The sequence below is a fragment of the Marmota monax genome, unplaced genomic scaffold, assembly GCF_021218885.2.
Source record: "Marmota monax isolate L192 unplaced genomic scaffold, Marmota_monax_Labrador192_F-V1.1 WCK01_AAM20220418_F8-fsc00015, whole genome shotgun sequence".
Lineage (NCBI taxonomy): Eukaryota > Metazoa > Chordata > Mammalia > Rodentia > Sciuridae > Marmota > Marmota monax.
This window is the reverse complement of record NW_026692194.1, coordinates 16,327,549-16,354,151: the sequence shown is the minus strand read 5'-3', so window position 1 is coordinate 16,354,151 and position 26,603 is coordinate 16,327,549. Positions and strand designations below refer to the sequence as shown.

At 34.7% G+C, this 26,603-nt stretch overlaps 1 protein-coding gene and 1 pseudogene across 29 annotated transcripts in view; one reads left to right on the top strand and one right to left on the bottom strand.

Moving 5' to 3' along the window:
• Positions 1-26,603, bottom strand: part of Nrxn1 (neurexin 1) — a 1,098,127-nt gene that overhangs the window by 891,849 nt on the left and 179,675 nt on the right. The gene's annotated exons all lie outside the window — the stretch shown is intronic.
• On the top strand, positions 20,559-21,414 carry LOC124079166 (large ribosomal subunit protein eL6-like; annotated as a pseudogene).

Here is a 26,603-nt window from a genome sequence, read left to right as displayed (position 1 = left end):
AAAAAATGATGAGAAAAGTAAATATTTTTAGAGACTTACTTTCAAATGTCACTATAACAATAAATTATTGATTTCCACATCTAAAACAAATGTTTATATTTACATAATACTTGTAAATTTTAGTAACATAAAATCTAACTTTTCTTTTACAAGCCATTTTATTTTTTAGAATTCTAGAGTTTGAACCCAATTAAGTGTGCTCTGTGTGTCTTCCCAGTCTGCCCTTAGCACAGCTCACAATGTGAGTTCTGTTCTTTTTGCTATCAGGGGAAACCACACAGGAACCTAGAGAATACTGCCTGCTGGAAAAAAAATGAGCTCATTTCTTCATAAAGTCTCTGTCTGTGGCCACATAGAACACAGCATCCGTTTATAGATTCTCCTAATTGGCTCTAGGCCATTGTCTGGGCTTGTACTTCTTTACTGGCAAGTGCAGCTCATTTTTATTTATGTTCTCCAATAGAGTCAGCTACCAATATGTACAGATACGGATTATGGAAAATTATCTAGGCAGGTAAAAAGAATTGAAATTTGAGACAGTTCAGTGGCTTAGCAGGGAGAAGGAGACAGACCCAAACTACCTTGAAGAAGGAGTATTTTGTGAAAATGAACAAAGCCCCATGTTCTCTTTTGAATAATAAAAACACTCATCCACATGCCAAGGCGACACAAGGATTTTATTATCAATTGTCACACACAGTAGTTTTATTAGTACCTGTTCAAGACTAAGCTAATTTAAAAGCACTTGAAACCCAAGGCAGATGTTTTTAAATGGGGAAAAAAAAAGCTTGAAAAGCTCTGCATCATATACTACCTACTATAAATAAAATAAGGCTCAGCTCCCCCTCAATCTTGAAACACATTCACTTCCACGAGTACCATTCTCCAGAGAAACAATGTTCCCTGTTCTGTCAGAACTTTATGGAATACATTCTCTTCTTTTCTAATATTAACTACCTAGTCCATTTAATGTTATAGTATATTTCCTCCCACACTCCATTTCTAGAAGAGGTCTAATTTAATTTATTTCAAAACTTAAGAAAATATAACTATTTTGAAAAACTGGTAGTGCTCATTAAGGCTCAACATAAACATACACCAAGGTGTAGACTTTTCACTCCTAAGTGTACACCAGTAAAAAGGCTACACATACTCACCAAATGTTCATAGCAACACAATTCATATAGCACTAAAGAGAAACTATCTTAATGCATGTAACCAAATCAAATAGAATGGGTAGAATGAACAAACAATAGAATTATACTACAATGAGAAAGAATAATCTACAATTTTATGAAACAGATTGTTGAGAAAAATATGCTAGGCATTATTTCATTCTATGAAGCTTTAGTACCTTATTCTTACAGGTATATCACTTGAGCAAAATAAATGGTAAATTATATATAACATGAACCTATTTTACTCCCTTTTTATACTGTACAAAACAGTCAAAATTAAACTATATTGCTAGAAATCTGAGCTGAATTACTAGTCGCATAACACAAGAAAGTTTTCAGAATATGTATAAACTGTATGGCTCTTAAAAGTCAGCCACCAAACAGTTAGTTTGCTTCACAAACTAGACTGTACATTTCCCAAGACAGGAACCATTTCTCTTGTGTCTATTCACAGCACTGATACACAGAAAAACACCCTTCTGAGTTCAGCTTACTGTTCAGAGAGAGTAATAGTGATAGATAAGCAAGGAAAACAGGGGTGAAAATTTGGAAGGTCTTGAATAACAGGTTACCGAGTTCAGATGTCATCCTCTGAGTAATGGTAAGTTGGAAGGTATTTGAGCAAGGAGATAACATGAAAATATGATTTTAGGCATGCATACTACACTAGTGTCAGGGAAATTAGTGCTAGCAGATTGGTGAATAGGCTTCAGAGTAAGCCAATAAAGGCCTGAACTAGGATGATGTGGCCACCAGTGCAAAACTGTGAAGGGTATATGAGAAAGATCCAAACCTATCAAACTTGGAAATTGATATGGGTCAAGAGAGTTCCAAGGGTCTAAGTGATTCTGAGTTCTAAAGACTGAATGACAATTTAATAAAGGAAAATCTTCCAGGTCATTGGTATGGGAAGACAATGAAAAAAGATTCATTTATTAATATTCATAAAAGATCTCACCTCTCTAACTCAAATTCTATTGCTAATTTGAAAGGACAATTTACAAGGATATTTATGGATGCAGAGCAACCATTTCAATGCTAGTATTCTTTTACATTTTCTCTCTCATAATAGGTTAAGTATTCCTTTAAAAAAGAAATAAAAATACAAAAAAACCCAAAATTTTATTCAACAGTTGAAATTAAAATTACACTTATACAAAATATTTAATGCAAAATTAAATATCAAACCTAATTAGAAAGTTTTCTTATAGGATACTTATTAAGATGGCTAAATACCTAGATGCCCTTGCTAAAAAACTGAGGAATAGTCAAATAAAAGATGTAAAAAGCCATTAAATATGGAATGAGTTTTGCTCCTACCTTTAAAGTTGTCTGTAATCAGACAAGGAACCATAATCATAAGTGAATGAACTTTTGTCAATTGGACTTCTCAGGCAATTAATTGGTTTTCCAGTCTTAAAAGATTTTTTTTTTTTGCTTTCTTTTGGGTTTAAAAAAAAAAAAAGAAAAAAACACTTTTGTAATTTCTCAAGGAAAAGAATAAGAATCCACAGCAGGCTTTCAACTTAGGTAACCTCCAAAAGTTAGTCTAAATGATAAGACTATTTTCATGTGTCATAATGTGTTGAATTAAGATGATAATAACTAGTACAGGAAGTCATAAAATTTGGATTTGAGGGTACAGATAACTTTGGGTAAATTATTAAACCTCTTTGGGCGACAATTTAATCATTTGTAAAAAAGTGTGTGGATTAGATAAGTAGTTCTAAGCTGTCTAATAATAATAATAATAATAATAATAATAATAATAATAATAATAATAATGTGTGTGTGTGTGTATCTGTCTCTGCTTCCCAGGTCAGGCACACATCAGGTCCGAGTTAGGGCTCAGGGGTGCACCTCTGTAATAAGAAGCATTTGTGGTGCTGATGCAGATGGACCCACAGACCTTTCTGTGAAAAATAATGGGCCAAAACTGTGAGGCTCTCTCCCTTTTGCAGATTTAATACTTGGATTCAGTCAGTGCCTCAGCCTACTCATCCTTCCCTTTTTGTGGTAGAACAGATCACATTATTAGATTTATCCTCCTTCATGTTTGAAAGGCAAAAAATTACTAGGGTTTCCCTTAGACCTGCATTTTTTTGTGAATAATATAGATAACCTCAGAGAGCCCAAGGAGAGTTTCCTTTTCAAAACTGTTTTCAGATGGGGCACCTTCTACCTTGTAGTTCATCTTCCCTGCAATTTCTGTAATTCAAACAAATCTTATAAACCACAGTTGATCTTAAAGGAATCTCTTAAAGGAATCACCTTGTACATTGTCTGAAAAAAAGAGATTTAAGCTCGTAAGATAGAATAATATGACATAAATGAAAATCTAATGGTACCCTCAAAATAAGATTTTTAATAAGCAAACTATAAGGCCTATGAAAGAAAAACATGTGTGAGATTTACTTTTAATTTTTATATAATTCTATTTCATTGTTTTTCAACAATAAAGAGAAAAATTACATTTAAAATATTTTGTTATTTATTTGAGTGATTGCTATTAATTCTAAAAAGTGGTTTTAATTTTCTTTGAAAGGTAAAGTAAATTTTGGTAGATTATCTGAGCCTGTGAGTTAAAACATGCAAATGTTTCCAGTCATAATGATAATTGACATTCCAGCAGATGATATTTGCTTTGAGAACATTAAAGTTCTCTGAGGAAATATGGGTATAAACATTCAAAATTAAACTTCAAGATAATTAATTATATTAATTCTGAATGAATAAACCTCCAAAAATAAAAACTGTAAATGCTAGGAAAAGCAACATATGGCATTCATTTGTGCTGCCCAAATACAAATACTGTACGGAAGAACCATGGGCAGATATCAGAGGGTTGTTGTCCAGAATTCTAGCTTGAATCAGATAAGGCTAGCAGGTTACGAACCAGGTTCTTTTCCTTACAAAATAGGTTATTTGGGGCCAGTAACTGAAGCTAACTGAGACTCATATCTATGAAATAGGGACAACTTTAAGCACATTTCTACATCTCTCTGTATTGAATTATCCAATGTAAAATGATGGTAGTTAAGGGTCTCTTTTAATTAAAATGTTCTACTATCTAAATTGTGCTTGAAAACTTCTTAATATTCTCTTCACATTTGCTAAGTGTGAAATATTTCTAGTCATATAAACCTCAAAATGAATTGTGAGGTTTTAGTTTTAGAAACTAACAATAAAGGCACTTTTTTTTGGTTTTAGTTATTTGTTCACTTAATTATATTTTTGTTCTTGTTTTCCTTTCATAACATTCTGTAATTTTTATCTAAGTTACAAATTTAAGGATCCTTTAAGGTATCTATAACTTTGATATATAAAAAATGTTTGACTAAAGTATCACAATTATAAAAAAATAATGGATATATTCTGTAGCAATATCTGTAAGAAACCAACTGGTTTATGTGAATTTATAAAAACAAATTAGATATAACTAACATCAATCACTTATACAATAATTCAAAACTAGATTTTTTGAGCATATGCTAATACTTGGGTTAGCAATGCCAAAGGAGTATAAACTCTGAAGTTTCTCTGTTTAATCTCATCTTCCCACCTAGACTTTGTTCTATTAAAATAAATCTACTCTAGATACTACTGATTCCTAGAGAATCAGTTACTTAATATTTGCTAGCTTTTTATAATTGATGAATGAACCAATGAACTATGTATGATAGTCCTCAACAATCAATAGGACTTAATCATTCAACTGAATATTCTAGAGAATCATAGAAAAGAGACCATGTTACATCTCTACAATATGAGTTTTTACTGGAAAATGAGCATCCTTCTATGGATAGGATAGCACAATGATTTGGGGCAGGAATACTTTCTGAGTTAGATGAGAAAAAGTAAAAACCCAAGTGGTCCTCCCCAAATTGTTAAGTGAGCAAGTAATCTCATCTCCTTGAAGTTCATTTTCTTTACTTGCAGAATTGGTAGAATGCATTTTCTCTTATGCTTTTATAGATAGATATTAATGTCATCACTACTGTAGCTACATCTATTAAGAATCATCATTTACAGGATTCACAGCCTTTCCCCAGTGGTTGATGTCACTCTGACAGGTAGAAGGAAGATAATTCCTTTTCTTTATCTTGTGGATATCTTTTAAGACACAGAGGTCTGTTTGCCAGGTAACTCATTCTTACTTTTTACTGCTAGCACCAGGATTAATAATATCTTCCTTTCCTTAGAGCATATGAATATTTGTCTTTCTCTATGATTCCAAGCTCGACATCCTTCATGACACAAGAAACTTTAGCCCACATTAACTTTCCCTCCTCTGGCCTCCCACCACTATAATACTGTATACCTTAGATTTTGTTGATGTGGATTTTACCTCTATAAGTATACAATGAGCTCCTTAAGTGCAGGTGCTATGCTTAACAATTATATATACATATTTTTTTGTTTCCTGTCCTCCCAGTGCTTCCACTTTTAATATTAATTTCTTCGTTTATGTTTCATGAATTGTTCCTTTCTGTTTCCTTTCAAACAAATGTACATCTGTAATGGCAGTAACTATGCCATCTACTCAGGCATGTGAACCTAATCTAACAGGAAGCTGGTATAGGTACATGCTTTGTTTGAGGGATAACTGTGGCTGGCCACTGGGATGAAAACTCTATCCTACCTAAGAAGGACATGAAGAGAAAGGAAACAAGTTCACCTTGCTTCCTTCTCTGGCACACTTGAGTCTACAAGCAGACTTGTGGCTAATATATGCATCTGGCTGCTCTTCCTGATCTGCCAAGTTGGGGCTTCAGAGTGAGGTAGCATAGGCATGGCCACAGCAAAGACGAGAGTGCATGTTCCCCTAAAAGATCCTAAAATGTAAAAGTAGAAAAGAAACAAAGCAAAAGAGAAAGAGAGATCACTATACCAGCCAAATTTAATGTTTCTGCCTGCCATTTTTGAGTGAAGGCTGTCAATTTTCATCCTGTCCATAGATCCTCACTCATTATTCTCCTGAGAGTAAAAGTCTAAATCCTTCTAGAACAAAATAGATATCCTGGGTCAGTCCTTATTTCAAATAACTATCATTGTAACTTGATAACTATAACTATATTTGCCAGGTAACATATCCTAAAAGGAGTTTGAAAATATCATTACTGAAATGATGTCAAATCTTTTTCTTTTTCTTTTGTTTTTTTTGGCTTTTGGCATGGGCTCTGTGGTTTTGATGATTAAATTTCATCTGTGACATCCTACATATTTATATAGAGATATATATTTAAATATATGCTTTATTTTAGTTTGATATTTGTGTGACTCTAATTTATATATTCATTATAATAGTTCCATATATAATCCACTTATATATTAAAATAAATCATATACTTTATAATTTATATTTAAACTTATGCATAATTGTATAATGTATAATATTATGCAACAAATGTATAGTTTAATTACTTATGTCTAAATCGGAGAAATCTTTAGTCAACCCATATGAATATTTACAATATGCTAGATATTTTGTAAGATACTGAATATATTCATGATGGATTACAAGTAGCATTTGAGATATTTTTATTATGCAGAGCTTAATGATACATTGTTTCATTCAACCCAGATTTTGACAGTTGTATTTAAGTCAGCATGGAAAAGTTTGTAGCTTGATGAGAACTTCACTATTGAATAATTTCTCACCTGACTAATATTAACTAAATATTTCAGGGTATAAAATAAGTTGAGATAATAAATATTTATAAATAATTTTATTCAATTTGCTAGCTGTTCTTCAAATTCAATAAAAGACAAAATAATCATGCTTTCCTCTAACTCTGAAAAATGAATTACCCTCAGATTACCTTATTTTTGGTTGCCTTATTTGCTAAAGACTTAAAAAAGATGCTCTTTCCTTTTTGTGAAAAGTAAATTTTTCATAAGTATATGCAATAAAAAGATACAGATGCATGGAATAAACCTCTAATTCATATTTCCAATATCATTTTGTTGAATACATGTGAAGAATTATTTTTATGCAATACACTACCCCACAAAGCTGAGATTGGGTCAAATTTTTATTTTTCAAAATATATCTTTTATTTACATTGTCATTTCATTGTATATTGAAAACATGAAAAGCCATAAACTTTGGAAAAATATATATATAATATATATATGTCTATGAAAATAATAGCAACCATACTTTGAACAAATATTGAATATTGAAAATACAGTATTTCTAAGCTTCAAAAACCTTATCAGAGGTCACTTATTAGATATTATTGTTACAAATCAATAAATTTAGGCTACAAAGTTAAGTGACCTAATGTTGGAACTCAAATACTTCCACTTCAGTGTTTTATTTTTAATATCAGTTATGACTTCATATTTTAAATCTAAAGTTATATTTCTATAAAGACAGGCTCAATAATTTCTAATCTAAACACTGTTGTTATCTAATTTTGTTTTCTTATTCACCACATAAGGAAAGCAGGCTAGGGGTGTGTCTCAGTAGCACTTATCTTGAATGGGCAAGGTCCTGGGTTTGACCCCCAGGACCCCAGCACTGCAAAATAAAAATAAAAAATGAAAAAAAAAAAAAAAAACCAGAGGAAAACAAAGACTTAGGACAGCGATATTAGATACATAAGATGTAAGGAAAAATGAAGTCAATTTCATGAAAGCCACCCAATACTGTATTACTTCTATACTTAGGTGAATTTATCACAGTCCTGGTCATGTGCTAGGCATATGGTAGGATGCTTTATAAATATGTTCTGAATGATCTGTTGATCAAGATTTCAGCAGCATTGAAAAAGAAAGTATGTTTATGAAAATAAATGTATAACTATAAAATAAATGCCTTATTGAATGACATATGTTGAGACTATGCCTCTGTAACTGATCTTTACTGATGGGCTGGATGAGACATAAAAGGGTAGGACCTTTCTCTTTGCTCATATGATTTTCAATTTGACATTCTTCCCCTCTCCCTTCTTGCTACTCCTACTCAATGAACTCAAGATCTCAGAGAATAACATAAATCCCTAATGAGAGAACAATACATGGAACCATCAAAATGACTGATTATTAGGTATAACACTCTTCTAAGTGGTGAGAACAATCATAATAGGAAAACAAAAATAAAACATGTAAACGTACAAATTTAGAAGACTGTGGAATGATTTTTTGATTAGGACATTCATACATTATCAAAATACATGCTCTTCTGAATTTTATTACTAATGAAAAGTAAAGTTAATTAAGTAATATGGAAGTATTTACAGTACCATGATTCCATCTTCTTCCATTAACAACTTGTCCCCATTAACAACTTGTCCCATTACACATCAGATTAACTGGTCACTCAGAGAAAAACATGTTAACTATGACCAATGGAGGCTTCACCGCACTTTGGTAAGCTGGTTTCTAGACTACAGAAGAGCTACCAAAGGTGCTAAAAGATTGCACAACTCTTTTGACTACATGTTTTCTGAAATGAAATGGAATCTGGTTGAACTGATATTCAAAAGCATTATAGTTATTAGAAAAAAAAACAAATTAACGTATATGTTCCCTAATATAGCACACTGTGAAGAATTAACCTTACTACATAGGTTTTACTAGCAATTTGTTGATTTCTACACCTAGTAATATAAAATTAAACCAATACTATTTTAAAGCATTTTTCTTTAATAATTATAATAGCCAAGTTAAGGAAAGAAAAAATCTATATTACATTTGGGGTATGTGTTATAACATTTTGCAAAACCAGTAATAGTTTTGCCTGAACCCAGAAGGCAGAGTAAGTTTCAACAGACTTAAGTCATTCAAATGTACTTGATATTCAGAAAAATGCAATATTAGTTATAAAAGAAATAATAACTCCATTTTTATAGGAAATATAGAAAATTTGCATAGAAATTCATTTCAAAAATATACTTAGGAATTTCTAAATATGAATTCATGATAATTCAAAGTGAACTGGTTTCTACACTTTGGGCATTAATTCAGTTTTTTATTACATGACTAACCTTTCAATGTTCTACATTGTGGGCTTCATGAGATCATTCCCTGAATAAAACACAACTAAAAATTACCTCAGTCTACATTTTTCTTAAGTAGTAGCATTGAAAAACTAGCTAAACTAACAGTTGCTCAGATGATATAAACATTTCATTGTCTTCTACAAGCTGCTTAGATCAATATAAACGTGAAATTCATCTCTAGTCTTTCAAATCATGTTTCTTTACAATGATGTTAGCTTAGTCATCACTCTGAAGTGCAAAAATATATATAATGTGAAAATCATTCTCTTTCCCAAGATGTAACCATAAGGTCTTTGTATTTAAATAATGATAAAATATTGAGGAAACAGAGACATTTCTAAGGAATATCTTGAAGAAATTGCAAATCAGTATGTTTTATAAAATTTAAAATTAACTGTTCCTTTGATATTATTCAGAATTATAGCCATGTAGAACCCACATGAATTGTTATGGGTTGAACTGTGTCTCTTCTCAAAAAATATGCCATACCCCTAATCCTTAGTTAGGTCTTAATTTAATAAGACTGATAGTCTTAGGAAAAGGAGAAAATTGACCATGAGGCAGATGTGCACAGAGGGAAGATAATGTGAAGACACACAGGAAAGATAGGCTCATGGATGCATAACTTCAATCATGGCTAAGAGCACCAAGGAATGCCAGAGGAGAGAAGGGGCAAGAAGGATTCCCTCCTGGAACCATCAGAGAGAGGATGGCCCTGATAACACTTTTTGATTTCAGACTTGAAATTTCAGTCCAGCCTCCAGAACTGTGAAACAATAAATGTTCACTGTTTTAAACCACCTAGTTTGGGGTCCTTTGATATTGCAGCCCTAGGAAACTAAACACGAGGACCTTAGAGAATTTATTGTCCCATAAACCAAAGAGCTGAGCTAAAAATAAATAAATAAAGTGTCCTGCTGCCCAAAATGACACAGCTCCCTTAACCAGGGATGCAGGAACAAGTCTGGGTTTTCTGAATTCAAATTTAGGTTCTCTTTTTTTCCCTTAGAGAATGACAGATGGAAAATTCACAATTTTGAAAGGTTCATCAGAAGTTAATTCCTTTAAGCTATTTTATTTATACAGACTTTGTTTATATTGAAAATAAATATTTGTACTCTGCTGTTTTGATTCTTTCTAGGAAGCCATGTTCCAGTTTCTAAAGTTCTTTTTTTTTAAAATCTTCAAGATAAATTTGTGACTTATTGACTTAATAATTGATTTTTGTCAAATTATTCCTCTCATTACATGCAAGGTATTTCAACATGTAAAAGATTAAAATTTATATAAAAACTTGAGAGGAAAATGAAACTACAATGAAAGAGTATTAGTTCTTTAGTTATGTAATATTATTTATTGTAATGTCTGAATTGTAAATTACTAAGGTACCAGTCTTACTAATACATAGAGGCACCATACAACATCTCTTTTTCTATATCACTTGTAATAATTCTTTAACTTGTGAGCCACATCAGGGTAGAGAAAGATTATTGTATGTTTTTGTACCTTTCATATCTAGCACCATGCCTAAGGCAAAAATGATACTCCACAATGGATCAATAATCCATCCATTTAGCAAGTATTCATTTAGCAGTTACTGTGTGCTGGATGATCTATATATGTTAACAATACTGTAATGTAGAAAACATGCAAAAATCCTCTCCACTATTGATAAAGAAGGTAAATAAACTGTATATATTAGAAGATGACAAACATTAAGAAGAAAAATAAAATAGGGAGTAAGGTTTAGGGCACACAGAAGATTATTATTGCTATTTTATATAAGGTGGTAAGGAAGGCTATCAAATTCCAGCTTGATATTTGATATTTAAGTAAAGACTTAAAAGAATGCATGTTTGGGAGTGCTATCAGCTTTAAATACTAGTTTCATTTTTTTCATAGCTAAGTCATAAGATGACACTGCTTTTGGAACTTTCCAGGATGGTCCTAGTTTATACATCACTTATCTTAGGATAACTATAAATAGCTCCTCCTTTATCCTTATTTGTGTCTCAGACTAAATAATAAATTATATAGCTTCATTACTTAGATTACCATCTCTACATAAAGACTAATGCTTGTTATACGAATGGGTTAAAAAAAACAAGTGCATCTCCATCTCATATTTCATCATTTGTTCTTTGTCAAACTGCTTAAGTGCCTAGAGCAGCAATTTTGCCATCAATCCCAAAACTTTGAAACCAAGATTGATTCTGGGTTGAATCTTTTAATATCCTTAAGGTGAAAAGCTCAAAAGATATGATTAGCATCAACAATAACAATTTTCTCTCACTATGTAAGTTTTATTTAGTGTCCCCCTTTGTCTTTCATTTCACCGCTGAGACCAACATCTTTATAGAGGTCCAGATGGTGCAGAGAGATTATGACAATGAAAAGTAGCTCACGCTGAGGGCCTCAAGGAAGAACAAATCACGGCTTGCCTGAAAGACCAATTTCAATTACATACTTAGGATGCCCTTATCAGATGGGGGTCTCACTCTGTACTGTGCTTTGTGCAACTCAAGTTAACCTGTGTGTGATTGCATAGCTGCCCACGAAAAGAGGAGCTACTTGGCCAATTAAAAGGCTTCCTATTTTAAATAAGCTGCACATACCATATATATATATATATATATATATATATATATATATATATATATATATATGTAAATGTTACATGTCAATTAGAAATCTTTAAAAACATCTAAAAACTATCTTAAAATACATTTTAAAATACATAAAGAAGTAGGAGTTCATAGAAACAATTAACTATATAGATAACAATTGCATGTGAATGATCTGAGAGAGTATCTTAAAATGACTTTTGGATTTTTTAAGGAAACTTGGAAGTATACCATGGTTGTCAGGCTAGCCCACCCAATTTTATCAGCAAGTTGTCAGAGAAGATGACTTCGCCTCAGATGTGTAACTTTTACTCTCCCCTCCTTCCAGATTCAGGAAGAAATGCTAATTAGAACTGAAGTAGCTTCTTAGAGTCTGTATAAATAAAAAAAAAAATTAAAAAAAAAAAAAATAAAAAAAAATAAAATCAGAAGAAAATAAATGAACTTTCAAAAGGAAAAAAAAAATAAATAAATAAATAAATAAATATTAAAAAAATAAATAAATAAATAAATAAATTCAGCTCTGTCAACTTCGCCTCTGCCCCTCTGCAAAGTGGAAAACAGTGATGTCCTACATACCATGCTAATGTATAAATAACTTCTATGCTCATTTAGCCACTTCAGCACATCCAAGAAAATGACATTATGAATGAGCTACATTACCTAGAGAAAACAGACAGACTAAATGTGGGCTTCTGCACAACTTAATATGCATCTAATGTACAACTTAAGCAGTATCTTCCACACTAAGTGACAGGCAATTTATCTCCATACATCAGTATGTGTCATGAATATGACACAGCTATATTGTTGAAGGAATATGAAATTTCCAGCCATAACTAGATTTTCCTATCTCCATTTATTAGCAAGGCACTTGTAGAAATCAAATTAATTGCCACATTTATGACTATGCCTCCAATTAATTAGTTTTGTTTAAGCTTTTGCTATCTGCCACCAGAATCAAGCCAAGCAAGAGGCCACTATCAAAAAGTGACAATGTTACACATGTATGTGTATATGTGCACATGTTGTCATTGCTAAATACTTTCTATTTCTGTTATACAAATGATCAGCACTAATTGGAGGGCATTTACTTCAATTTAATATCTGTTATTTAGAATGATTGTTTCCTGGCAAGTCAAATTCCAATGATTTTAAAAACTAAACCCTGTTTATCATTTAGCTGGTGGTTATAAAATAAGCACATGTAACATTTTTGTTTCGTCTTTGGAGAAAAAATATCTTGTAATTCTAGTAACCAAGGGGTTGCTGGAGAAATTTTCAGTTTATTCCATAAAGTGCTTTTGTATCTCCAAGTACACACACTGTCTGCTATTGCACATTAATTCCAAAATGCACTTATTTGACACTTAGTGAAATAAAGTCCATTTACATGAATAATCCTTTGTCATTTCTGGAAGAAACAAGGTCTCTGAATGTGTTGACACAGTTAAACCTTATTAACCACAATTTGTTACATTAACCAATAAACAAAATTACATGCAATAATAGTTTCATTTTTTACTACATAATAACAAATAACTAGCTTGGCTGAAGTAGCCCACAATTGGACACAGCCCGCCACTTACAGAGGTCATTTGGGTCTGTTGCCCTGTATCTTTCTCAGAACCTTATCTGTGAGTTGATATGTTACTTGTCACCAACAAAATTGCTCACCAATTAGCCTTCCATTAAGTCATTACCCAACACTTAGGCCCTGCTATAATTATCCCTTCCAAATGGCTTTTCTATTACTATTCAGAATCTGATTTAGACTACAAATACATGTTAATATTTATACATTTGGAAACAGTGAAGGAAAAAAATATATTATAACAATAAACGTTAGGAAGAATGTTGGACAATTTCTTAACTCATTTTTAAAGCATATAGGACAACTCTAAATAAATCAGACGTATGTTGAAGAGTCTTTGGATATGACTCCAGAAATAAACCACAGTCTACCAATTAGACTACTACCAAAAATTTATGGGATCCCAGTCAAAACTACACAACAAAGAATGAATGCAACATGAAATACAGGATGTTGGCAATCCAGGAATACCTGCATTTATGTCTCATATGTATGTGCTCTACTCTTAGAAACTAACTTGATGCCAGTTGTAGAGTTTGATCAACTTGTCCATGTGTAATTGTCAACTACTAATTAGAAAAATAATTTATGAAAATTAAACCCAAAGTGGCTGATATCTCTTTAGAAATTCTAGTCTTCAAGTATCACATGCTATTATAATGAAAGACTAATTTCTTCATTTAAAATGTTATGGCCACAAACAGTATTTTCCTACTTTTGCTAGAAAACCAAGTCTGTTGGTAGCTGTGACTATTCAGTTCTGTTATAACAATTGTACACTGATTCTGGTCTCTTAGATTTCAAATCAAATACACAAAGCCAGAAGTGGTAAAGGCAAAGTCTATGTCTATGGTACTCATTATCCCTAAGAGAAAATAAAAAGATCAGTGATCAAGTGCTGGGATCTCAGGGGTGGGTGCCAGTCATCTGGGATACAGCACACATGCTGAGGCCCACATCCAGGGCCAGGAATCCTATACATTCAAGCTCCTATGTCCCAGAAGAGATATCACCATGACTCTTTTCCCACAGGCCATTAACCCCTTTAATTAAACTAAAATTTTTCCCCTATTAAAGTACATAAAAAATGCTGATACTCTTAAATAAGTTGAAACCTAAGGCACAGTATTTTTCAATACATTAAATGTTTGTTTTTCTCAAATGACAGTTTGGTTTTCTCAAATGACAGAAGAAAACCACTGGTTCACAGATTGTAAAATAATAATAAAGGAAAGGTATGCTACAGTTTTGAACTAAGTGCTAAGAGCCACAGCCAAGTAATATGATGCATGGCATTTTTGGTTGAAAGGTGACGCCAGCAAGCCATTGAGATGATATGATTATGTTAAGATCTGTATTTATATGGATATTGGACTCCTGCTGTCCACTTAGGCCTGCTATGGGACTCCTGGAGAGTTCCCATTGGTTGGGGAAGTGTGGTAGGAGGGAATTCCGGAGGAGGGACTTCCTGTTGGGGTCCGGGAGAACACCACGTGGGTCGGTTGGCAATCTTCCCGGGAGCATACGGGGCATTGGCGGCAGTTTCAAAAAATAAAGTTTGTTCCTGCTTGAGTGGCTCGTGATTTTGTGCCCAGCCAGACTGCGGCACTAAGGATGAAGGAACTTCCTTCCTTCATAAGAACTTCAGACTGCTCCTCTGTCAGCCTGGACTAAAATGCATGGTTGCCAGCCTATGGAGTATCCCACTTGTCTTTAAACGTCATATCAGTGATAATGGGTCCATGAAATGTTAATTCTCAATGAGACCTAACAGTACCTATCCTCTACCTAGTTTACTGTTTACATTACTACCTTACTGTCCTCATTAGTATAACTTAACTATTTTAGGAGAGTTCTTCACGGGCAAATAACTGACTACTGATTATAGGAAATCTTCCCCAAGTCTTGCACAATCTTCAATAGGAAGCATGAACAGAGAGAGTTTAGGACCTGTAACTCTCCTTAGATCCTTCTCTCAAAATCTGAAAATGAAGTTTCTGTCAACTGTTACCATGTGATCCATAACCAAGCTCATTCAAGCCCCCATATTAAAAGACCTCCCTGAATACTTAACAGGGGAAAATAAATGCAGACCTTCCTTAAACCAAACTTCCAATTGACAGTGTCTTCTAACCTTCCCTTGACAACTCTTGAGTCCCTGCTATGGCCTTAGATAGGTGGGCCCTTGCCACAGTAAGCAACACACTCACCTTAGCCTTGTCAACTGATTGTATTGGTGGTGTTTGGGGAGCAAGTGGCAACATTATTTCTTATTCAAAAGAGTGTATAGATCAGTGGGAAAAACTGTCCATTGCAAGTGTAGAAATCTTATTATTATAATTCCTTTTGAGGGGAATTTAACCTTTGGCTTTAGATCCCTATGTGTCTCCTGATTTTTAGAATAGTCAGAGGTCACCCATTGGATCAGAGAATTAGTAAACAGGACTTCTGTAAGCCAGAGCAAGCCACTGGAATGAAAACTGGTAAAAAGAACTATTTAGTAAACATATTCATTGCACGGTGTCATCTTCAACTAATCCTTGAATTAAAAAAAAATGTTACCTTTTGGAAGAAGTGAAATGAGTTCTGTATTCTAGATAGATTCTGAGGACCATTTCAGACATTATCCCTAACCAAGTCACAGAACATTATAATATTAGCTACCATTTATTGGACATTGTTCTCATTGAGTGTTTATTATAATCCAGGCAATTAAACTGTTAACACTCTTAATCTTCACATCAGTCTTATCTAGCATATGTTGGAGTCACTATGTTCAGAAGAAGAAAATAAATGATTTGCATAGATTTAGGAGCCTTCCCTAACCACCCAAGCTAAAATTCCTCCAACCCTGTTATCCTCTATTGAAACATGCCTTCTCCAGGGTATCATTAACTATCTGAAATCATCCTATTCAGTTAATTGTTGTTTAACTCATTGTCTCCCTTTCACAAAGTTAAGCTTCAGTGAGAATGGGGACCTTGGCACCTGTTTACCTCTCTACTATTATTGTCTACACAGGTCCCTTGGATATAGTAAATATTCAATAATTGTCAAATGAGTGTAGTAGCACAGTTCAAGGTGATAAGGCCTAAAATACATTTTTGAAAAATGTCATCACATGATTCTGATATGTTACCTTCCGCACCCCTGGACATGCCTGGCATAAATATCCACTCTGAGAACATCAAAAAGGAAAATAAAGGCTTTTTGTTTTCTGAGTGGGAAAAAAAAAAGTGAAAAATTTATGTGAAAGCTCACTTTGACAGAAGTGAGATCATCCAGCAAGAACTCAGCCCATGAATTTGTTAGCTCAAAATCAACTGCTAATAGCACATTTCAATACTGCTGACTGGCTTAGAGATTATTGCCTCAGTGTAGTTTTTCACATTTACAATGTATTTTCCAGCATCAAACAGTGGTGACAAGCTGTGTATGGGGGTGGGGGGGGGGCGGAGTACAGGAGATCCACAGAGCCAACTAAAATAAAAATTCCATTGATTTAGCCAGAAATTCCATACATATTTTCAGATCCACAAGTGATCTCTACATGCAAATACCAAGTTATTTTTCACTTTTTTTTCTTTCTCTTTCTTTCTTTCTTTTTTTTTAAACAGCATCAGTGAATTCAGTGGTCTTACTGAATTCTCTGCAACTGAAACTGTCACAGATATGTCTTGAATCGGTATTCTCAAAATGTCAGGCAGGCAGCTCAAAAGAAGGAATGCTCTCCACGCAAATCAATTTGCTCACTCAAATCCATCTATGGCACAAGCCTTTTAATGACTCCCAGGTCTGCAAAGCAAGGAATTTTTTGTTTCCTTCTTGCTTTTAAAATGTGAATCCTGTGTTCAGCTCATGCTATTGTATGTCTTTAAATTTATCTTAATATCTCTAAGAAATATTTGTAACCTTTAAAAACCCACATAAATTTTCAGAAATATGCTGGGGATAGATCTGATACCCTAGAAACCATTCTTAAGAAATATCATAGGTCAAGAGGAAAAAAAAAAAGTTAAAACAGTATCTTCCAGCAGCAATTATGCCACTGAAAGCTACAATTTTTTTTTTCTATTTTAGCAACAATTCAAGACAAAGCAACAATTCAGGACACAAATATGTGTTTCTCACTATAGGGGAAGAAAAATATTTTTCCCCTATAATTCTTTAGGTACACACAGGTGGTCTCTGTTGCAAAATACACTTTAAAAAATTATTTAATAGAAATATCACATGACAAGGGAGCCTCCCTAAGGAAATCAGACCCAAAGAAACAGATTTAAAGGTGTATTACCTAGTTTTGACGTAGCAATGGATACTCATGGAGAAGATGGATAAAAAAAAGGTTTGAAGCAGTGGTAATAAACTGAATGAAACTTAGCAAAGACTGTTCATTCAGATTCTTCTTTCTGACCTTTGTCAAAGAGAATCTGATCCTCCAGGCACAGAGTACCATTTACATGAAGGTCTTTTGATCTGCTTCTGGGGAGAAGGGCAATGGATGTTCAGAGAGTAACCTATCTGCTTCTGCAGATCTCAAATTCATTTTAAAATACGTTGGAGTAACATCCCCTGAACCCCATCAGCTCACTTTAATTAATACATCAGGAACCAGGGAGTGAGAGCCATCCATTTATGTCACCAGGGAACTAGGTAAAAAAAAAAAAAAAAAAAAAAAAAAAAACTGTAACTGAACATCAGGTCTGACTCCAAGAAACAAGGCTCCACATTGCAGGTACTGATGACATTTGTCTTCCTAAGCCTTTCTCCCTGGGAAAGCCATTCTTCCATTGGTCTCCAGTCAGCTCACACACATGTCCCTAGACAGGCTGGCTGCAGTGTGGGTGGTTCCTCTCTACTGCTTTGCCTTGCCTTGGTGAGCAAGTGGTTGGCCTGCTTTGTACCTGTTAATTTTAGAAGTGGGAGACAGTTTGAAGAATAGTAAGGGGTGGTAAGCTTTGAAATAAAAAAAACCTCAAGGAAAAACTATTGTGGAATTTCCTATTCGCATCCCAGAAAGGACCCGTGGATCAAGACTGGAAAATTTTATTTTGTTTCTCTTTTCTATTAGGTCTCTTAGACATTAAAGTGACTAGGAGGATGATGCCTCAGAGAGCAAATCTAGTCAGATTGTCTCTGCAGGCCTCAGAAGTACAACAGTCGTCTATCCCAGGGCACACTCCTGAAGGGTGACAAGCAGGGTGGGCAGCAGAACTGGCAGCTTTAAGCAACACGAAGTAACTGCCATCCTGGATGTAAAGGAAGGGAGGCAAAGCGGGTATTGAAGTCGATCCAAAACTGAGGAACAGACTCATCTGAACAAAAATGAATTCCTGGTGGTTTCCACATGCAGCGCTAAGTCTGTCCAAACTGTCTGAACTCATTGTGCTACTCAGGACAGAAGTGTTTTTCCTTCCAATTACTTTATAAGGTTCTTCAAAGACCAGCTCAAACCTCTCATTTCCAGCCTCTCCAAAACACTCTTGCCTGTGTATCCTGAACTTCCCATAACAGGGAATTTAATTTTACACTTGGTCAAGAAGGTTAAGTAAACTTCAGATAAATCTGTGCCTGACTCTAGGCCCCTGACCTGTTTTTAGAGCATTGACTTTAGAAAACTTGACACTGTAAATTCTTTCTCTTTTCCTTTGAGATGTAAATTTTTCCCAGACTCTTGTCAATTTTATAACCCAAGAATGCCTTCTCAAGGTCCTGGGAGCCATCCTGTTTGAAACAGAATCATTAAGAAAGATATTGCTCCCATCTCCCAGTCTCAGTGGGAGGTTAGGACCTAACTTTTGGAGCTTCACTGAGCAAACCCAGATGGCCTCATTGCATATACAGACCTTCTCTTTCTCGTCCCAGCTATCAGGCTCTCTCCTGCATTAAAGTCTTGGCATAGTTAAATATAATCTCTTCTGCACATTGCCATTGTCTTTACCTCTATTGCAATGATCTTGACAACAGTCTTCCTCGAGACCCGACTTGTTCAGTATCCTTTCTCTCTGGCATGTCATCTTATAGATATTTCCTTAGTGCTAATTTTTCTTGGTCTAGAATGTAAAATCCTGGAAATACTTTAATTGAATGATCTGGTCTTTCTGAAAATTTCTTGATTAACATATTCCATTTCCTCCTCTGTTTTCTACTCTGCCTTTCTCAAAACACACACACACACACGTTTATACTATATATCCGAGTTCTCATTTTTTTCGAAAATACATATTTAGACCTCCTGACTAACGCTTTTAACAGGCACTAAGTATCTAAGAAGCAGTCCTTCCTTGGTAGTCATATGACTTCCCTTCTCTGGATCTCAGCAAACAGCTAAAAAATCCAGGAGAAGGATGTGCATGGTCATCACCTCCAGTCACAAAGGACTCGGGATTCTTCTCCAGGTCCCTTGTCTCTCCTAAATTAAAGATGCCTCTTTAATCCAAGGAACATTTGAAAACACACTTCATCTTCGTGCTTAAAAGGCCATTTATCATTCAATGAGCAAATTAGTTCACATTATTTTTATTAATCATTGATAAGGAATAAACCAGACTCTCTTTACCCACACAGTTGTGAAAGATCCTGGAAGAGGGCATCTATAGAAGGCATCTAAAATGAAATAGACCAAAAACACTATTGAAAACAGATTTTGTTTTCTTGAAAGACAGTAACTTTCCTAGTCAGTGTATCTTACTTTGAAAATGAAACCTTTGGAATGTGATTGCTTGGAATATTTCTATAGCTTTTCCTCTAAAAGTGGCTATTGTTATTTATGAGAGACTAGAGCAGGGATAGTTATCTTTTTTAATACTCTCACAATCTTTCTAAATCCTAGGGTCCTGAATTTAAAGTGAATAAGAAGGAACTACTTTTGTACATTAACTTTATGAAACACAAGGACAATCAGACTATGGTTTTCCAAGATAAAAATACATGCAGTAAAAAGCGATGTGTTGCTGAGCATGGTGGCACTTTCCTGTAATCCCAGCAACACAGGAGGCTGAGGCTGAGGCTGAAGATTGTAAGTTCAAGGCCAGCCTCAGCAACTTTTAGTGAGACTTAACAATTCAGCAAAACCCCATCTCAAAGTAAAAAAAGATAATAAAATAAAAATAAAAAGAGGGCTGGGACTTAGTTCTCTTTCTCATCTTGCAAGATGGCAGGGGGAAAGGCTGAGAAGCCAGATACTAAAAAGAAATCTGGAGCCAAGAAGGCAGATGCTGTTGACAAGGTTGAAAAGGAAGACCCTACAGATAAGAAACCCAAGAAATGAAAGCCCCATTGCAGCCAAAACCCCGTCCTGGTTAGAGGAATTGGCAGATACTCCTGATCTGCTATGTATTCCCGAAAGGCCACATATAAGAGGAAGTACTCAGGTGCTAAATCGAAGGTTGAGAAAAGAAGGAGGTTCTTCCTACTGTTACAAAACCAGTCAGTGGTGACAAGAATGGTGGTACCAGGGTTGTTAAGCTTTGCAAAATGCCTAGATACTACCCGACTGAAGTTGTGTGAAGAAAGCTGTTTAGTCTCGCAAAGAAACCCGTCAGTCAGCATTTGAGAAAGCTGAAAGCCAGCATCACTCCTGGGACATCCTGATCATCCTCACTGGGTGCCACAGACACAAGAGAGTGGTTTTCCTGAAGCAGCTGAGCAGTGGCTTGCTACTTGTGACAGAACCTCCTTCCCTCAATCAAGTTCCTCTGCTTAGACCACATCAGAAATTTGTTATCACCACCTCCAGAAAGATTGATATCAACAACGTGAAAATCCCCAAACACCTCAATTCTGCTTACTTCAAGAAGAAGGTTAAGGAAGCCCCGACACCAGGAAGGTGAAATCTTCAGCACAGAGAGAAAGAGAAATTCAAGATCACAGAGCAGCGCAAGGTTGATCAGAAAGCTGTGGACTAAAACATTTTACCCAAAATCAAATCTATTGCTCCACTCCAGGGCTACATGTGATCCGTTTCTGTTCTAACAAATGGAATTTATACTCACAAATTGTTGTTCTAAATTTCTTACCAAGAACCTAATTAAATAACTGATACATTAAAAAATAAAAAAAAGAGGGCTAGGGATATGGATCAGTGGCTAAGCACCCCTGGATTCAATCTCTAGTACCAAAAAAAAAAAAAAAAGTGGGAGGAGGGGCACTGAGTAAATCTGTTTTCAGGGTACATTTCTAGTTGGTAATTGGCTCAGTTGCCAAGACAAAATGTGAGATGAGATGATCAGCGTATCTTAAGAACTCTTAAGAGAAACAAAACATAAAGTTGATAAACAATAACTATTTTATTTAACTGTTTTAAAATTTTTATATTCTGTTGTTTTATTATTTTTATTAGTCCTCGAATTTAGTGTTATTCATCCAGAAAGCAATTAGCATTCTCTGGGAAATTGCTCCCTGATCCCATCCACTAAGTTGCCAAGTTTATACCTTGAAACTCATCTCCACCTACTCTTATACATCAGGGGATATACCTCACTCAAGATGACCAGTGTGATTTTCAGATAATTTGCAATTGACTGAGGCTTATCAGCTTAAAATAATGTGACATAATTTCTAAGCAATGAAACATCAAGCATATGTAAGAGACATTCACAGAAAACAAAAAGGAGAGACTAAGAGGGCAGAGCATAAGAACATGGCTACCCAGAATTCTCCTCTGATTTCTATTGTCATCTTGGAGCCTTTGTGAGTATCCTTGATTTCTCTGAGATACACCTGTCTTCTCATAATTCACACTTTTTTTCCTAATGGGAAACTGGGTGAATTATTTTCTGTAATTCGAAAGCAAAGAGACATGAAAACACTCCTAACTATGTCTTTGTTTTATTGGCAGGAATACCAGAAAATACTTCAAAGGATTTAAAGGTCTTTTCAGTCATACAAAACTGAGGGAGAGGCTGGACCGTGATGGTGCAGCAGGCAAGGAACCCAGGTGGAAAGGCAGATGGCTGTGTCCAGAAGGAGAGAAAATGGGCCAAGTTCTTGGTACCCATGGGGTATAGAAATGGAAAGTGAATGGAATTCTGGCCAGAAGAGACAACTGGCCCCACAGGATTCAACTGGGCAAAAGGCACTAGTCCTTCACATGGTAGCTTCACAATGTGACAGCTGCAACATTTCCTAAAGAATTCTAGGATATGACACGCAGAGGGAATCTCCCCTTTCCCCTCATGAGCAAAGAAGGCAAGAGGAAAGCAACATTAAGCAAGAACGAAAATGACTGAGCTGTCAAGAGTCCTAAACATTCTTGCTTCATTTTCTTTGATTGTTACATTAAAATAGACAATAAAAATATAATTTTGATGATTGAAATATATTGCTCAGACCAATGAAGGGTCATATTTCTGTCACTTCTTTGATTGTCAAAAAGACTTATTTCTCGTTCAAGGTCTTTCAAATTCAAATATTTTGAATTGTTTCTTTGTTTAAAGGGAAAATGGTTACATTTGCCTTTCAGAAAAATCATTGAGTTGAGAAAAACCTGAAGGAATCAAATTTAATTTCTCAATCACATATGAATTCTACCTGTGTTACTCTTTGCTTCATATTTTGTCTGAATGTTTTGTCTGAATATCACCTTACATCAATTGGAATAAACACATTAGTCATTGACTTATGTGAAATACTGTCCTTTCCTCTGGCCATTGGACAAGGATATCATAAGGCCTTTTGAAATCTGTGCTAAAAAGGAAATAACTGTTAATCCTAAATCACCTCCCAGAAAGGCAAACTCATTAGTCTGACTTGGTTTACTCGTAGTAAACCCACATGATTCACTATTAGTTTTCATCATTGATGACCACCTATACCCAGGAAGATGCTGTGACACATGACAAGTGGTTCTTCTTAGAATAAATGGTTGATAGGGATCATATTCTTTGCTGTTTGAGACCGTCTATGTGTATTGACTACTGGCACAAAGGAACTTTTAGACACTCTATATGCTCACATTTCTTCAACCTGGATTGATCAAAACAACTTCACCATAGGATATCACTGAGGACTTTAAAATGGAAATCTCCATGAAGCTTGCTATAGCTGCTTAGAGAAAGAGAATCCTTCAGATCCACGTTCTCCAACAGCTTTTTCTATCATTTTAAATAGGTCACTTAAAGTTCTCTGTATCAGTGCCACACATTTCATTTAGTCTGTGTTCTACTTAGGAATCTGCAAAGTAGCGTATGATTTATAGGGGAGATGATACTGGCAGTTATATGTCAGAAACCATGTACATTGACATATCTTTCTTTAGTCATGTCTTAGCTTTATGCAAGGAAATGGACCAGAGAAAAACAGCTAGAAGGGAAAGCCTACATTCACATGACTAGAATTCTAGATTTACAGTGGGGTGTGGGGAAGGATATACATATTTACACCTGTGATAGATGTCTATTTTTCCCAGAAACTAAGTATATCACTTACTGGATAAATTGCTCAAAAAGGTTCTCTATATACTTTGTTATAAACATACACAGGCATCCTAATCTGTATTTGTCACTGTTATTTTCTTTAATATGTAAGTCAATTATAGCAAGCTTTAAATAGAACAACATAATGAGAAAATATTCTCATAATTAAAGAGAAGAGTACAGGAACTTCCTGCCAACATAAACTGTTAATTTTGAGACATGCACTCTATAGACTTTTTCCAATCTCTCTTTTCTTCAGACTTTAAGTTTTCCCAAAATTATGCCTTTAATGAAATTTTCCCATTGAGTGCAATTTTCTTACTTTAAACGACGACTACATTTTGAATCTGAAACGTCTGCAAAATCCTCATTGACAAAAGACAAGATTGAGATTAGTTCCATTTTCAGGAAATTGTGCCATCAGCACAGCAGATAACAGCAATAGATGTTTCCCTTTCTCCTACTCTTAAGAGGCCTGGGATCTCATTATTGGTGCAGCTATGAAAATTGTTACTATATTCACATTTTAATATTGTCATTTATTACAGCCCTATATTAGTGTTCAAAAGAGGGGCGGGGGGTACAATGCCACACACTTTCTTTCCTACCAGAAGTTAAAATGTATTTGACTGAAAATACAGAACATAACTTCTATATTAATGCATCTTCCTGTTCCATATTCAAATGATAAAATTCACAGAGCAGCACAAGGAAAAAAAATGCAATGGAAACCTACCATCAGAAATAGAGTGTATTCTTCCAGCTTTGCACTGCGGTAGAGCACACCGAGAAGCACATTCTGAATAGCAATTGCCTAACTTCAAGCTGTATTGTCTTACATATTTCAAACCACACTTCATGTGAAAGAACAGACTGGTTATTTCCAAGATGTCTCACTGAAAACTTATTATAGTTCCAGGAAAATGAGACTTGGTGCAGTGGCAGAATAGCCAAAGGCCTTTTGCTTTTCTGACTACTATTCAAATCTTACTTGGCCCAACTTGACAGTCATTCTTTCTGAGGACACTAAGAGGCTTCTGTAAGTGATGTGATACCTGCAGTTTTCTTCCACTTGGGATTCTGCTCTACAGCTAATGTAGACACAAGGGACGGGAAAATATAACATTTTTACAACAATAAAAGTATTTTATTTAGTTTCCCAACTACTATGCAGTGTGGGATCACATCCAGGAGTGAAAGAGCAACAGGGTAGGAAAGTTTTTAAAAGACAGATTATAGGTTCTTCCCTCTACAGATCTGAACTGAGCATGTCTGAGTTTGGGGCAGGAAACCTTTGTTTTGAAAACGGTCGCCAAATTAAATTTTTTAATCTTTATTATTTATTTTTATTTATTTATTTATTGGTACTGGGATTGAACAGGGATGGGGGTGCATTATCACAGAGCTACATCTCCAGTCCTTTCTATTTTTGATTTTGAGATAGGGTCACACTAAATTGCAGAAGGCCTTGCTGAGCTGCCAAGGCTGGCCTCCAACTTGTGGTCCTCCTACCTCAGCTTCCGGAGTTGCTGTTCCCAAATTCTTATGTTACTCACTCAGTTCCAGTTCAAGTGCCCTACCTGGACACACTGGAGTTGAGATTAGAAGATTACTAAAAACTTAGTAGTGTGTGATCTGTGGTAAGAAGAATGGGGTAAGGGAGAAGATACAGTTTAGGATAGAGGAAGGGAATATGTCACTTCATTTAGTCACCCTCCCCCCTTTGATTGAAAAGTATCTATCTTTTTAATTAAAAAAAAGGAGATTACAAGAAGTTGAATAACTTAAAGTTTTACACAATATTTGTAGCTACAATTGTGGTTCAAATTCAGGCCTCCAAAACCCGTGATCTCTCCATCATCTATCTACCTCCTTCAGCAGTAAGGTGATATCTGTAGGTCTCAGGTTTAGAATGGCAAAAATGATGAAATTTTCCCAAAACTATGATAACTACATCATTGAATATTGCTCAAAACTGTGAGAAGGTAAACAATTCAATAAAAATATTGGACAAAAGAAAGTAGTTAGAAATAATTCCAAAATAAAACCTATTTTATGTATATACAAAACATTTCCTTGACACTTAATAAAGGGAAAGAACTGATATTCACTGGACTATTTTACTATGTCCAGTGGTTAGCTTCTACTGCATGGTATACTTATATTTTATATTATTTGATTTAATCTTTAAGATGAGTCTGTAAAAAGATTTTATTAACTACATTATATATAGTGTGATAGTGTAGTTTAGCAAGATTAATTTTTGAAAAATTTTATCAAGGAGTCTCAACTTAGAACTTAGATGGTCTAACTCCAAAATCCAGTGTGTTTTCTAATATGCTATGCTAGGTGCATTTTTATTTAAAACATCCATTCAGCAGAGAAATGGAAGACTGGGCATGCACTTGAGCAGCCAGGTAGAGTTCAGCACATGGATGTGCACAAGAATTTACTGTTTACTTAATGTTTGGTTTATTTAAATGTCCTTAACGATCCCAAATCTCCCCTCTCCTTCACTCTGCAATGTTGTTTTGCTATTGTTTGAATCCAAAAAGGCACATCAGCATGCAACAAGCAACACCACAGATGGGGTTTTGTTTGTTTTTGCTTTTTTAATCTCAGGAAGGCCTGGCATCTAAGACTGCATGCATTAGAGACCACTGTAATTATATTGAGGACAGGTAGTTGTTCTGTATTCCCTCAGGACAGAATGAGAAATGATAAACTTCAAGTCATACTTGTGTCATTTAGATTACTAGAAAGTAATCCTTCCAAGTACTGGG